At 43.7% G+C, this 15,271-nt stretch overlaps 1 protein-coding gene across 10 annotated transcripts in view; it reads right to left on the minus strand.

Annotated features, from left to right (window-relative positions):
- Positions 1–15,271, minus strand: part of PBX3 (PBX homeobox 3) — a 234,997-nt gene that overhangs the window by 148,047 nt on the left and 71,679 nt on the right. Inside the window, exon 1 of one of the 10 annotated variants that reach the window (XM_081896535.1) lies at positions 6,130–6,361. The exons of the other annotated variants lie outside the window; for them this stretch is intronic. The gene's annotated coding sequence lies outside the window, so the exon portion shown is untranslated. Of the gene's footprint in view, positions 1–6,129; positions 6,362–15,271 lie in introns of those variants that run through there. 10 annotated transcript variants of the gene reach the window in all.

The following is a 15,271-nucleotide window of genomic DNA, read 5'->3' on the forward strand; positions in this document are numbered from 1 at the left end:
ATCCTACCATTGCGTCTGCAATGAATAGAGAGGCTCAGATCTACACAGGCACAGATGAAGGCAGCAGGGGTTTCAAGAAAGCAGGGGATAATGAGAATGAAACCCATCCTCCTTCCGACCAAAGAAAATGAAGAATTTGTCAACAGAAATCCCCAAAACTGGCACAAGAGGAATGCAAACTGCAAATTCTCCAACAAAGGTTGCAGGTTCTCCCATGCCAACCACATTGCAGAATCATTCAGGTGACACATTCTAGGATGAGAATCAATTGGTACATGACCTATAAATAGCAAGATTTTATTATTGTGCCCCAGAAACAGAAATTCTGAAGACCCTCATCCTCTTCTGGAACCATTATAGTAACTGCAGATTACCAAATTAGTGACAGAACAATCTTCTGCACATGTGTGAAAACAGACACACTTGTACATACTTCTGCTTATGCATTTCCAAATTGCAGCAGGCACTCCCCAAATTTATTCATATTGGCATTTTGTTTGCCAACAGCAATCAGGCAGGTACCCCAGTGAAACGAGGAAGAGTGATGGCAGTATTCAATCCCTTCCACTGGCTCTTTGCTCTTAAACAACAGATATTTGCTCATGCTCAGAACCCAACTCATAGCCACTAGACACTGACTTTCTATGTTTTTGGCCTTCTAATATAACACACAGCTTGGCTCATTTGCTTGAGTTGCAGAGTCACTTCATCCACAGGGTTTTCGGGCAATAAATTTCTTTAATCTATTTGCCACATGCCACAGGTGGAGAATAATTTTAAATGTTATGGATAGATGACATGGAAAGGCAGTTTGGGCTGTCAAGACAGGTGCCTTTTGGAGATAACCATTCTCTATAGATTTTATCAATGTTTAAACAAGACTTAAAAAAGAAGTAAAGAACAACAATCCATTAACAGTATCCTAACCCATTTATTTTTATGTGACTTTTTCTAAAAGATCATGTGTTATGCATCATTATGAAATTCTGTAGCAATTTTTACACGGCTTATTTCCACATTCAGAGATGCCCCTACCAAAAAACAGAGTTGCTTTAGACCCAGAAGACGTAAAAAGATTCACAAAGGTGGTGGTTGGTGCATCTTGCAATGATAAGGCCAAGTCATAAAAAAACCACAGGAAATCTTGGCAAGGGGGGAGGTGACACGTGGGAAGAATTAACTGAAAACCAAAGATAAACTAGGGGTATGATGAAAGAGCACACACAGTAACTGGTACTAATTTTTGCAAGAGGAGCACTGCAGAACCTGGGAGCAAAGATCTACCTCCCTTCTTAGAAATGCTTCAAATGAATCACCACCACACCTGGGACAGAACTCTAGTCTCCATTCTACCTATCCCACAATTCAGGTCATTGGGGGGGGGCTGATGGGAGTTGTAGTCCACGAGCAGCCTGAGGGGCCCACAGGCTTCCCACAGACCTGCCTGAGGCAGAGGGCCTGCGAAGCCCCGCGTGAGCGCCAAGGCTGCAGGGTGTTGAGTGGAGGCCGGCAGGAGCTAAACGCGTTCCCTCAGCCCGCAAGGACAGGGCTCGCCCGTTCCTGGCGAGGAGAGGCGACTAGGCCTCACAGGCCTCACAAAAAGGGACGGCGTTTGTGGGCCAAGGTGGAGCCGGCAAGGGGAGCCGGCCAAGGCCCGTGAGGGGAAAGCGAGCATGTGGCAGCAAGAGAGAGCAGGTGCGTGGACAGAGGAAGTCGCCAGCCTGGCCCACAAGGCAGCGGCAGCAGCAGTGGGGTTTTTCCTTGGGCCTGGGGGAGCCTGCCTCCCTGCCTCTTGCACCTGAAGATGCCGGGTGGCGGTGGCAATTGCCGGGCGGGCTGGGTTCAGGACCCTGGTGAGCCAGATCTGACCCGCGGACCGTGGTTTGAGGACCCCTGTCTTAAGGGCTGTCACATGGAAGAGACAGAATACTTGTTTTCTCCTGCTCTGGAAGGGAGAGGATCCCTTCCAACTCTAAGATTCTATGGTTCTGTTTTCAGTCTATAAAATATCATTTTTACAGTGTTTGGACTCTTTTATCCCTCAAGCTACTTAATTAGATATTATGAACACCTTGGAGACAGAAATAATTTTGCATTCAGGCTAAACTGCTGTAAGCTGCTCTGGCTACAATATGGAGGAGAATGCATTTTTGAATTGGTGTTCAGAGCACCTTTCCTCGAATCCCAAGTATTGATATACCTAGGATTGAAGAAAATTACCCAAGGACTGAAGACGTGGGGCTTTCCTCAGCATTCTTTATAACATCTGACATTTGCTGCCTGAGCTTCATGGCTGAGTGGGTATTTGAACCCTGATCTCCCTGGTGCAAATCCAACCTGCTATCCAGTATATCACAAAGGCTTTGACAGCACTTCAGCATTGGAGAAGATTCCACATAAGAAGCAAAACTCTAGAGATACTTTCCAACTTCATCACTGGTACTCCACTGAGGGGGCTCTTCCAACATCACATTTTCCAAAGTATTCTTTCCCCACCTCAGAAAAAGCACTACACCTGAATTTCACAAAGTTTTTTCTTCTGCTGCTGCTGGCAGTGGTACTATGACTATTCCTTCCCCAAGTGGTGCTAGGGATTGCATCTCCAGTCACCATCACACAGGCCCGAGGGGGGGGGAGGAGCTGGATACATTTGCCCTGGGCTTCGGAGGGCTAAGCTGGCTGGGGGGGGGGGTTCCTGCAAGGGACTGGCTGCTATTTTGCTTCAGTTTATACTGTCAGTATAAACAGCCCCCGCATGTGTCAGCGGAGCGCATATAAACACAATGTGTTCTGCCCTCATCCCACTCTTTTTGGTGAGGTGTTTCTAGGCACTTCTGGGTTTGGTGCTGTGTGCGTGTCTTTTGGACACAGGTTACCGGTAATTGGTTAACGTTATTCAGACAAGACTCCTGACCCAAGCTTGGCATGGGCCTGCTACAACATACAACATTTGTGCAGGGATCAGGATGTGAAAATTGTATCCATTGTTGTGCATAAAGCTCTCCGATAGGTATTAAAAACCCACCCACAGATGAAAGTATGCTTCTGAAGAGGATCCTGCTTCACTGGCAAGGACTAGAGACTCATATTCTTCTTCATCCCAGTGCTACCCTCTCCACTACTAGATCCTACTACCACTAAGGCCATAACCCTAGAAATATGCCCACCTGAAAAGCAAGCTAGCCTGTGTATCTCCATCTTTCCAGAACAATTTAAAAGCTGAACAGTGTAATGAGCAATGGCCCAAGGACCTTGCAAGTTATGGTTAAGGGAAGGAAAGAGAATTCGCTTCAAGATATTTTTTCAAATGGAAAACTATTAGTACCTTGTTTTGTCCCCTACAGCACCTCCATCTCCCCAGCCCCACAGAATAAGAGGACCCTTTCACCAGTCAGCCAGCTCCTCTGGGAAGGTGAAGGTCTAGTAGACTGCATAAGGCAGGGGTCGGCAACATGCGGCCTATGGGACAGATGCGGCCCACGAAGACCATTTTATTGGCCCATGAACCACCCCCAAACTGAGCCGCCCGCTCAGCGAGTTCCCCCCATGTGCTGTGCTGAACCGTGGCACCGCGGCTCGGGGACTCGCCGAGCAGTGCTGGAAATTGCGTCTGTGCATGTGCAGATACCGGAAACCATGTCTGCGCATGTCCAAATGCCGAAAATCACTTCTGTGCAGGCGTGATTTTTGGCATCTGGGCATGCACAGAAGCGATTTCCGGCATCATGCTGCACCACATCATGCGGCCCACAGACAATCTCTGTGGGAGTGATCCCGCCCATGGCCAGTAAACCTTGCCAACCCCTGGCATAAGGTTTCAGTTGACTCTAGCTCCCTGCAGAGACTGTGGTAGTTGCCTTAATAGGGCCTCTTGGAGTTGTCCAAAGTCCTGTATAGTGTTTGCTATACTAAGACTTGTGACTACACATGTTCTGCTTTCCCGTGACACATGAAATGAACATGCATTTGAACCTGTATCCCCCTTATCCAAGGCACACACACTATCCATTGTACCACAGAAGCCAGTTTTGTGGCATAAATGCTCTCAACTTCCTTCTTTTTCTTCTATGTTATTTATTTTAAGTGTAAGATGGAAGGAAATTCTGTGTTAAGTCCAGAATTCACACAGTGACTGGAAACATGGAAATTCTACTCCAGCAAGCCCAATAGCAGAATGCATTAAAGCCTATGCAACAAGGGAAGAGAGTGCTATTGTAGTTTTGCTTCTGGTTTCAACACCGCCACCAACAAAGTAGAAAGCATTTCAAGGGACTTCAGCACAAAGCTATAGAACTTGCAATATAATAACAGTGCTCATAGGAGGAGAAAGAGAAAAGGCAGCCTGTAAAAAAGAGAAGAATTCTTTTATGCATGCAATGTTTCTGAAAACTGGAGTGGTGTTAATGTGAATTGTTTTTATAGTAAATATGTTTTACAGTAAAACTGAGTGTCATAGCCAAAGACTACTCAATGTTTCTCTGCAGGTTAGTGCATCTACAGTAGGCTACAACTGAATGAAGTTGTCACACGCTGACGTCCAGCTTCAATAATATAGCCCCAGCATCAGAAAAGTAGTCCATGAAAACCCTAAGAAAGGCTCAAAAGTTACATCATCTAACCCCCTGCCTTATCAACACTTTCTCACAAACCCATTTCCTGCTAAAGTGTTCTTTTTAGCAGAGCAGGTAACAAAGCTGCTAGCCTATCCAACTGCCAAAGCTATTGGAAGAGACGTAGGAATGATGGTATGCAACAAGCTTTGAAAATGCAAAAATTAGATCCATTTGAACTTTTAACTACTCTTAAAGTTACTAATACATTTGTTCACTATTCATCCCCTGTGTTATTATGTCTATTTGTTTCTAACTTTTGGCATCTAATTGATAATTTAAATGTATATTTTCTATTTTATGCAGATATAGGTTGCTATTTATAATATAAATATAGTTCAACTAACTAAATACAAGATAAATGTAAACAGTATTACAGTTCTGCCAAACTCATTAGCTTTTTTAAAATTTGTAATCCACAGTTAATACTTTAAAAAAGTGCTGATCCTTAGCTAGAAAGAAAGCCACCTCCCTCCCCACCCCGTCTAACATATGATGTAACAGGGGTAACTGTCTCTCTATCAGAAAACTCCTGCCATATTCTCTTGCAGGCACAGTGAATGGAAAAACAAGAGCAGCTGTCAGACCCATTGGCTCAGGGATGGCGCATTGTTGCATGGAGGGGGCATGGTTGCATGGAGGGGTTGCATGGTTCTCTGGGCAGTGGTGCGGGGCCAGAAAGGCGCTTTGCCTCTAAACCTGACCCCTCCACAGGTGGTCCAGCTCCATCAGGAACTCTACTGCTTGCTGTCATGCCACAGAGAGAGGAAATGGCTTGGTCTTCCCTGGTCTCCTGCACTCCAGAAGGATCCCTCAGTGATCTGGATCAGCCCCTCTGTGCTGCTGCATCTCTGCAGAAGGCAAAAAGAGATGGGAAACCTGCCCCAATCTCACCCCTTGCTGCCTCGCCTAGAGGACAGAGGCCTGTCCCTGCCTTCTCGGCTTCTGCTCTGTTGCTCTTCCAAGGACCTAATCTTGGCTATGATACCACAAGACTAGCCCTCCAGGTCCAACAAACATGTGTCATGGCCACCCAATGGCATGGGGTGGACTCCCCTACTTCAAGGCGGAGATTCTTCTCTCCCATCCTGGCAGCATCCTACCTCCACTGCTTTGCCGCTGAACTCTTGCAGCAAGTGAGAGATGTCCAAGGGCTCGAAGGTGCTCTCAGCAACAAGGTCACTGGCCAGGAAGCACTTGGCCTCCAAGAGCTGCTCCGCAGGAAGGAAGGTGCCAAAGACCCGAAACAAGAGATGAAGGTCAGAGATGCCCACGGGGAGAACATACTCATTCATTCAGAGCATTTGTACTCCTCTTTTCAGCCAGAAAGGCTCCCAGAGAGGCTTATACAAAATCAAAAACAAGACACTCCCTAGTCACAGACTTACATTCAAATAAACAAACCAACAAACACAAAGAGAAGCTTCCTTTGACCATTGATAGCTCTTTGCCAAACTTGATGATACCATTATTCTACGTCCTAAAGCTAAGTCCCCTGGAAATGCCAACTTTCACTTACCTCCAGGAGTCTCTGAGATGCCATATTCTAATCTAAATAAGCAAAGGTCACTACAGCAAACCTCTGCCAACCTCTCCACACTGAGGATGCCAGAACCTCAGTTCAAACAGTCACAGCCTCCATTGCTTGGTGACATGGAACGCACGGCCACCATGCCAAGATTCCAGGAGAGTTCACGTGGCCGAGTGGTTAGAGTGCTGGGCTTGGACCTGGGAGAGCAGGGGTCCATTTCCCGCTCAGCCCTGAGACGCACTGGGTGATCTTGGGCTAGCCACTCCCTCTCAGCCTAACCGGCCTCACAGGATTGTTGTGAGGAGAAGATGGGGAGAAGGAGAAATATGGATGTCACCTTGAGCTGCTTGGAAGAAAAGAGGGATATAAATGCCATAAATAGATTCATAACATACCAATCCATTTAATAATAAAGTTTTTAAAATGCTGGAGTGTGTGAAATAAAATGACCAACACTAATCTGCCTATCTGTTTTGTGAGAATTTATTTCTACATATTATGAAGTGGAATTCTGCTTAGGTCCACTGAGTGTCAGTTGTTTACTTTCCATAATGACTTGCAAGACAAAATAGGCAATGAGGAAAGAAGGGAGAGCAAAGTAAAAGCTTGGCCACTCCCTGGGATGACTGCAGTAGTGCCCCTGACCTACCCACCAGGGTTATTGTAAAAATGATTCAGAAAAATGTCTCATTACATACCCTGAACACTCAAAAAGCATTTAAAAAGTTAAAACCACTACTATGCTAAACAGAGCAGCACAATATACTCTTAATACTATTCACAAACATAGTGAATAGTGAAAACTCCAGCATAGCTGCATGTACACTACCAGGTTATGCAAAACATACATGGAGAGTCATCTGAGGATTGAATGTACCCAAATGATACCTGCAGTCCACTTGAGCCTGGGGCTTTACTTCTTATTTTTCAGAAAACAAACAAATATTTTTCTACTCATCTCCAAGAGAACATTTATAATTGACCATTTGCTTCAACACAAAAGAGAAACACAACTCAAATGCTGCTGGAACAAGAATTTCCAGGAATTTGGAATCTTCTGGAGGTCAGCTTAAGATCAAATGCTACTTGTTACAAAGACACATCTCTCACATGCAAATGTTCAATTGCAATGCCAGGTACTAATTAAAAGCTTTAATAAAGGCCAGCAGGGATTTAAAAACAAACAAACAAAACACCTACAGTACTGAAAAGAAAAGGAAGCCTTCCTTGCATCAATGCTAACACCAACCATACTTCAATACACAAAAGAAATAATTCTTATGTATCCCACCTTTCTACTCAGTGAAAAATATCTCCACAAAACTTACATTAGGAGAGAAACACTATCCTGGGAAACAGAACTTGAAGATAAGAAAGCAAGGGATACTTCTGAACCTAACCAGGCTCCACAGAAGTAATGATGCAAGTCTTGTATAAACCTGTCCATACATATAGATCCACAGAGCCCCAACATCAGGCACCCTTGTCTCTCTTCAGAAGGCACTGGGTTTTCAACATACCTTCCCTAGATTTCCATGTCCTTCATACCAGGTAAAAAATGTTTCCCTGCACCACCTGTCTTTTTACTCAGAGTGTCAATGTATATTGTGATTTACTGTTGCTGTTTTTAATCTAGTTTTTATTGCAGTTTTATCTGGATGCTTGTTTCTGCTGCTGGGCTATTCCAGTTTCATGAGAGTTATTTTAGTATGGATTCTGTGTTCTCCTTTTTTATTATTCTACAAGCCACTTTTAGGAGGTAGGGTATAGATTCATTTAATACAGTAAATGCATTTTTAAAAAGTAGAAAAGCAGCATCTCTCACTGCATTATTACTTGCACTGTATATTCCAGTATATTCCATTGCCTTTGCAGTGTTATATAGCCATCATGCACAGTGCAGAGCATAGAAATCAAAGACAATCTTGAAAACACAAGAAACAAAAGTTTGCATAGACTTGGAAATGAGTTGCTGAGCAGACATGTGCCAGGATACTGCCAGTTAAGCAGACCTTTGAATGAATAAGTGGAAAGAGTCAGAGGAAATCTTCAACTGGGGAGAATTATCTGTTTATGTCAAAGACTTCTCCATCTGTGAAAACATTTCTGTGGGACACTTGAAGCACCAGCTGCAGGGATGGGCTGCGTTCACGCATCACACATCTCCACTGTTCTGTGACTTTCCCATTTAACTAGGACAGCCACAGGACAGTTCCAGTGTGTGCCAGGGGAATTGTGGAACAGCCCCACAGCTGCTAGTCACATGTAAGGGGAGATGTTAGAAAGTGACAGCTTGGCAGACCAGGAGGACCCTGGCCTCCTACCAGGAGTGGCCTTTGAGGCTCACTAGAGAATTTAAAGGCCCCATTCAGGGCTGCTATCTACCTAGCAGCTTTGTGGTTTTGCAGACCCTGCACTAACTACTCTATCCTGATTCAGGCACTAAATAAACTAAAACAGAATGGATGCTCAAGTATACTGGCAAGGGCAATGTTGACCCTGTATCAAAACTGTAAGCACTCTCAAAATGTTAAAAACTGCATCCAGTAGAAAACCATTTAGAAACCCTTACCTGCATGCTACCATCCCCAAAGGCCTCCAACTAAGGTGCATGGAAGGCTGGTAGCTACTAAGTATTCCAAATAACCCCCTCCTCCAGTACTAGCAGAAGACCTCCATCTCAGCTGCCACTTCATATCATTTATCTTCATACCACTTCATACCTCTCTTGTTGTCTTAGCTACACAACAGTGTCTGGTACTACCTGCTTGCTGGGATGCTCTTGTAGACTGTTATCTATCCCTTCCAAATACCATTTGGCCTTACAAGAAACCTAGCCAGGAGGAGGGCTATTTCAGGCCCCTCACTCAATTTTTTACTCTTCACTTTTTAAAGGTAAATCTGTATCCCATTTATTTGCAGAGAAACAAGAGATAAGTGTGCAGGCAGTTTACATCCCAACAACTAATTATGTAACAATGCAATTATTATTTTTTTATAAAAAAAAAACTTATAACAGGTATTTCTGTTCTGTAAGGATTCTCTCTCTCCACTCTCTTGAAATGAGCCTGGGTGCAACCCAGGCTCCTTACCCTCAAACATGGGACTGGTTTATAATGGGGAGGATTGTGTTGGATAATAACACTGATGTACTGGCCGATGCAGACTCATCTTGTTAAGACATCAAAACAGGGCAGCCAAGAACCAGCAACATAAAAAAGATGTAAGATGCAAATAGATTTTAAATAACTGAAGTTGGACAAATCAGAAGCTATGTCTCAGACATAGCTTTCTTGAAGGATCCTGTCAGCTTGTCTTCCATGTCTGCAACTTCAGAGTTACACAATCAAGTAAATTGCCCACAAAGATCCAGAGAATCATCCAGCAATGAAATACTTTCATTTCAGAGCCTGGTGTGTGAACCAGTTTGGCATAGCTTTGCTATGAATGGCTGGTTTGCAATGCCTAACATCAGTGCTATTTTTCTAAATTTGCTGGAACTCACCTTTGCTCTCTTTGCTCTCTGGAAAAAACCCCAGCCTAATATGGGCAGCAAATTCCTATTACTAATGTAGGTGGTTAAAAAAAGAAAATTTAAAAAATCAAGCTGAATGTCCCCTGGTCATCTCCCAATCAAGCGAGGAATTGTTTTAAGGCACATTTTTTAAAAAAAGAAAAGCTATTTACATGGTTTGGTTGGGTTGAGACTTAATTCATTCCAGGGAAACAAACTCCCTGCTCACCTGTATAAACACTTCTACCACCTCACTTGACAGTGCTTATTATTAATAGGTGTAAGCAGTGCTAATTGGAGCATACTGGCAAACACATGACCCCTTCCCCTTTATTTTTTACTGCAGGGTTTGTAATATTACCCAATTAGACCAACTCCCATGATTCAAGCTGCATCAAACTCCAACTTGCAAATCTGCAGATGTTACAACCTGGCTGTAAATCTTGAGATGGCTCTCCAAAAGCTAAATATATTTTCAAAGGCACAAAAGGGAATAAAATTATATGTCTTAAATAATTCAGTTAACCTCTTCTCCCTCCTTCTTCCATGCTCCCATTTGCCTAAATCTAGTTAGGTCGCACCTTCTAAGTAATTCATACTATGGCTATACATACAAATGTCATATTAGAGCTCTTTATGAGCAGAATAAACATGCTCCACCTCTTTTAAGGTCATCAGGTGCAAATGCCCACATTTGCTATCTATTAAGAACATAAAATGAGTCATGCTGCATTATTTATTTTAAATAAATACATACATAAATAAATAAATATAAACAGTCACAGAGCAGCGGTCATATGAACATAAGAGCAACAATGGTGAATCAGACCAAAAGGTCCATCTTGTCCAGGAATGGGGAACCAGTGACCCTTCAGATATTGTTGGACACCAATTCCCATTAGCCCCAGCCAGCACTGACAATGGTAATAAAGTATGTGGGAGTTGCCGCCAAACAACATCTGGAGGGCAGATAGTTTTCCATCTCTGGTCTAGTCCAATATTCCTTTCCAACAGGGAGTGGCCATCCAGGCGCCCCTCTCACTGTCACCATTCCATGTTTGTGGGATTCAGAAACACACTGCTCTTGAACATGCAGGTTCCATTTAACTATATAGTTAAAATATGCCAACAAACCAAGCCTCCATGGATTTCTCTAATTTCCTGATAAAAGGCAAATAAACTCAGTGGTCATTATTACCATATATTGTGCCAGTGAATTCTATGCTAATAATAAAGGTTTCCTTTTGTCTGCCCAGGATCTATTGCCAATCACTTTCACTAGATGACTCAATTGTAGTATTGCGGACTAGTAAAGGGGAAAAAGTCCTCTGCTTCCTCAACAAAAGTTATTATCTACTTTCTCATTTCTCATGCCTTCATATAATCATAGCATCATAGAATTGGAAGGAACCCTAAAGTACATCTAGTCCAACGCCCTGCAATCTCAACTACGACAGATGGTAATCCAACCTCTACTTAAAAACCTCCAAGGAAGAAGAACCCACCACCTTTCGAGGGAGTCTGTTTCACTGTCAAACAGCTCTTACTGTCAGAAAGTTCTTTACAATGTTTAGTTGTAATCTGCTTTCATGTACCTTGAAGACATTGGTAGGGGTCCTATGGAAGAAAACAAGCTTGCTCCTTCTTCAATGTGACAACTCTTTAGATATTTGAAGATGGCTATCATGTCTCCTCTCAGTCTCCTCTTATCCAGGCTATACATACCTAACTCCCTCAACCATTCCTCATAATGTTTGGTTTCCAGACCCTTGATCATTTTGGTTGCCCTCCTTTGCACACGTTCCTGCTTGTCAACATTCTTCTTAAATTGTGATGCCCAGAACTGGACACAGTACTCCAGACAGAACAGAGTGGTACTATTACTTCCCTTGACCGGGACTGTGCTTCTGTTGATGCAGTCTGGAATAGCACTAGCTATTTTGCTGCTATATCACACTGTTGACTCATGTTAAGCTTGTGGTCTACTAAGACCCCCTAGATCCTTTCCACAAATATTACTGGTATCCCCCATCTTATATTTGTGCATCTGGTTCTTCCTGCCTAAGTGTAGAATCTGACATTTTTCCCTACTGAATTTTATTTGGTTAGTTTGGGCCCTGTTCTCCAATCTCTTAAACCACTGTGGCAATGGCTGCTCTTCCCAGTTCATTTTATTTTAAAAATAAAATAAAATGAGGTAATATCCTCAGCATTTGTTAACAGAAATGATGTGAGCCCTTACACTCGATGAACCCCCCACTCCTTGTTGTATGGACTTTAGAACTGTAACATGGTAATTTGTTGGGACTGTGATTCTTACCCACTTATGGCCTTGGATAGTGCTAGGTCCTCTTCAAGCAGTCTCCTGTGTGTCCTGAGCCTAGGGTGCAACTGGAGGGATCACTGCTAGGTGTGCTTTGTTTATGGTTTGTAAGTTCGCTGAGCAATGGGATTTTTAAAAAAAGCAGTGGCAGTGGTCAGACTGCCACCTCTGAGAATTCAGGTTACAGTGCATTTACAGCACCAATGAGCTGTTCTCATCTCTCTCTCTCTCTCTCTCTCTCTCTCTCTCTCTCTCTCTCTCTCTCTCTCTCACACACACACACACACACACACATACTTAATTTTCAGCATGCTATAACAGTCTTACTTTCAAAACCAGTAATTTTCACACTCCAAAATCACAGTATTTACTAGCAGAGTTGTAAGATACAGCAACACGGCCAACGAACTGGGTATTTAACCAGCCAAAGAGGAATAATTTACAGGATATGTAGCAAAACAAAGTACAAAGGGAACACTTTTTTAAAAAATAGGTGCAGTTGTATAGCTCCAAAAAACCAGGTACAGTTAACTATAATTTCATTCCACCCCACCCCCCATTATAGGTAAAATGATACAAAGCAGAAGCTGACGATAAATTTTTCCTTTCAGTTTTAATCAGGCTTCCTGTTGTACAAGCGCAGCAGACAGTGACGCGAGACGCTGCCTCCCAACTTCGGTTCACCTTTGCAGTTCCACCAGGGACACCGTGTCAAGATTGTTCAGCTTTTTTGATGAGTGCTGCGTGGGTAACTAATGTGTAAATGCAGATACGTATAGAAAGCAGTTTTGACAGTGATGTATTGCAACTGGTTCCAGATGTCGGCACGGGGTGCTCAGCCAGGCACCTGGGGCCTGGCTGCTGAGGCGCCACAAGAGCACCAAGACAGTCTTCAACTCAATCACAAGGTTTTAACCCTCCAATTATAATCTTATTAACAAGCCACCATCACTCCAGCTTCTGATTTCCCTCTGTCACTATGACTGCAAAATGTATTTCTGTTGCTGCACCTTAATTTTACATTAAGGAGGAGGGAAAACTTTTAATATGAATCTGAGCAATAAAGCAAGTGGTTTGATTTCACAGTAATGATGGCTGGGACCTAGAAAGAGTGGAGTTGGAGAACAAGAACAAACTTAAAGGTTTGGGGTTCCTAAATGAAATAACTCATAACAAGTTGCAACTACAATATCTGAATTCTATGAGACATATTCAAATTAGTTTAAAATCCTCTATCTGCAAAGTGAGGTGTTTGTTATTTCCTTAAGTTTGGTTAATGTTGTTTCCAGAATTAGTTTTAGTAGAGTCTGGAGGCAGGCCAACAAGTAAGAGGGCAACTGATAAGAAGGTCTTCTGAATATATCCTTCCTCCTTGACCATTAGGTATCACAAAGAGTTTCTGAGTTAACCTGACATCAAGTGGAGCAAAGGAAGTTGCCTTATGCCTGACCAAACCAATGGTCCATTTAGCTCAGTATTGGCCATGCTTGCTGGGACTGCTTGCCTAGACTGACTGGCAGAGACTCTGCAGAATTTCAGACAAGACTCTATCCCAGCCCTACCTGGAAAAGCAGAGGACTGAACCTGACACTTTCTGTATGTAAAGCACATGCCTCATCACTAAGCTGTTATAGCTGTTCTCCTTAAGTCTCATTCACTGCCAGGAACGTGTATTCAATTTTAAAAACAAATGCTGATGTTTTGAAGGTTGCTGTTGATTCCACCAAATGTTGCAGGCTGACTCCGGGCCACACTGGCTAGCAACAATGTATCTGCTGGTTAAAATTAACCTTATATAAAAAGATTTCACTCGCTTTTTCTCACGAGAGAAAAGGTACATATAGGTATTGACACAGGCTAGAAGCACCTTGAGGAGAGATGGAGTAGAAAATGATTTAAGAAATAATAATAAAAAATGCACTATCTAATTGCTAATGCAAATTTGAACTTTGAGCAATAAAGAGGGGTTGTCCCTTCAAAGAAATAGCTAACACCTTTTGATGCTATAATGAGCTTAGTCTGCCAGGCTGCCGCAAGTAGAGACTTGGCAGTCTGGGGAAATTGGCAGTTCAGGTGACACTTCTTACACAGAATCCTAGTGTTGCCTAGTATCTTTCAAGCCCAGTTTCACCCATACATAAAAGTGGAGGAATATTGACCAGCTTTATAAAAGATGAGGGCAAAAACAATCAAGGATCAGGTACACAGTCTGGGATTGCTTCTGGATCCAGCTATGTCACTGGAGACCCAGGCAGCCTCAGTCGCTAGAAGCACCATTTATCAGCTGTGCATGGTACAACAGCTAGGACCATTCCTGGACAAGGGGAGCTTGAACACAGAAGTTCAGTTCAGGCGTTGGCGACTTAAAGACTGGATTATTGCAGTGTTTACCATGTGGGGATTGTCTTGGGCTTCATCTGGAAACTGCAGGTAGTGCAGAATTTTAGGAGTGAGGTCCTGTCAGCACATAACACTTCTGCTCAGAGATCTGCACTGGTTGCCGATTTGTTACGAAGCCAAGTTTTGAAGATGTTACTATTGGTATATAAAGCCCTTAACAGCATGGGACTAGCTTACTTGTAGAATCATCTTACAGTATATGTGCCCACTTGACCACTTTAATCTGCAGAACTGGCATTGTACATACACCACACAATACTTGTTCTACACTAAGAAATCAATTTTTAGTATGAGAGCAACTACAGTTTGGAACTCCCTGCACAATCACCAACTCCTATGGGCCACAGTGTCTTTGGCCCCCTCTATATTGTTTAGCAGGAGCTCAGGCCCCCTCACCCAATATTGAAGGGGTGGAGGAGCCCAAGCGTCTGGCCAGCACTGCCACTACCTCCTCCTCCCACCCCTGCTGCCACGAGGCTCTCAGCATAAGCAGCTACAGAGATCACAACTTGGGTGGGTCCATAACTGGCAAGCCCTCTTGCTGCTATGGAGCCCTGCTGCAGCACTCTGTTGCCATTCACATTTCTCCCACCACTGCCACTCACTGTAGCTGTTGTGGCCGATGTGGCAGCGTCTCCCTCTCTGGCCACGCCAGCCTCAGTCATGCTGCAGCCCAGCTGGCAGGAGGCTTGCCTGGTCCACCGCCAGGCTCAGTGGGCTGGGCTAGGTGCTTAGCCTTCTCCCAGCTTCATGTGTGTGATGTCATAGGTGGAGTGTGACACTGACCCCCATCAATGTTGGGCCTAAGGCCACACCTCTGTCAGGCAGGCACCTTCAACGTACAGGCATTCCCCGACTTACACTGGGGTTATGTTATGGGGCCCTGCGTGCAT

The sequence above is a fragment of the Podarcis melisellensis genome (genome assembly GCF_964234715.1).
Source record: "Podarcis melisellensis genome assembly, chromosome: Z".
In the NCBI taxonomy this organism is placed as follows: Eukaryota; Metazoa; Chordata; class Lepidosauria; order Squamata; family Lacertidae; genus Podarcis; species Podarcis melisellensis.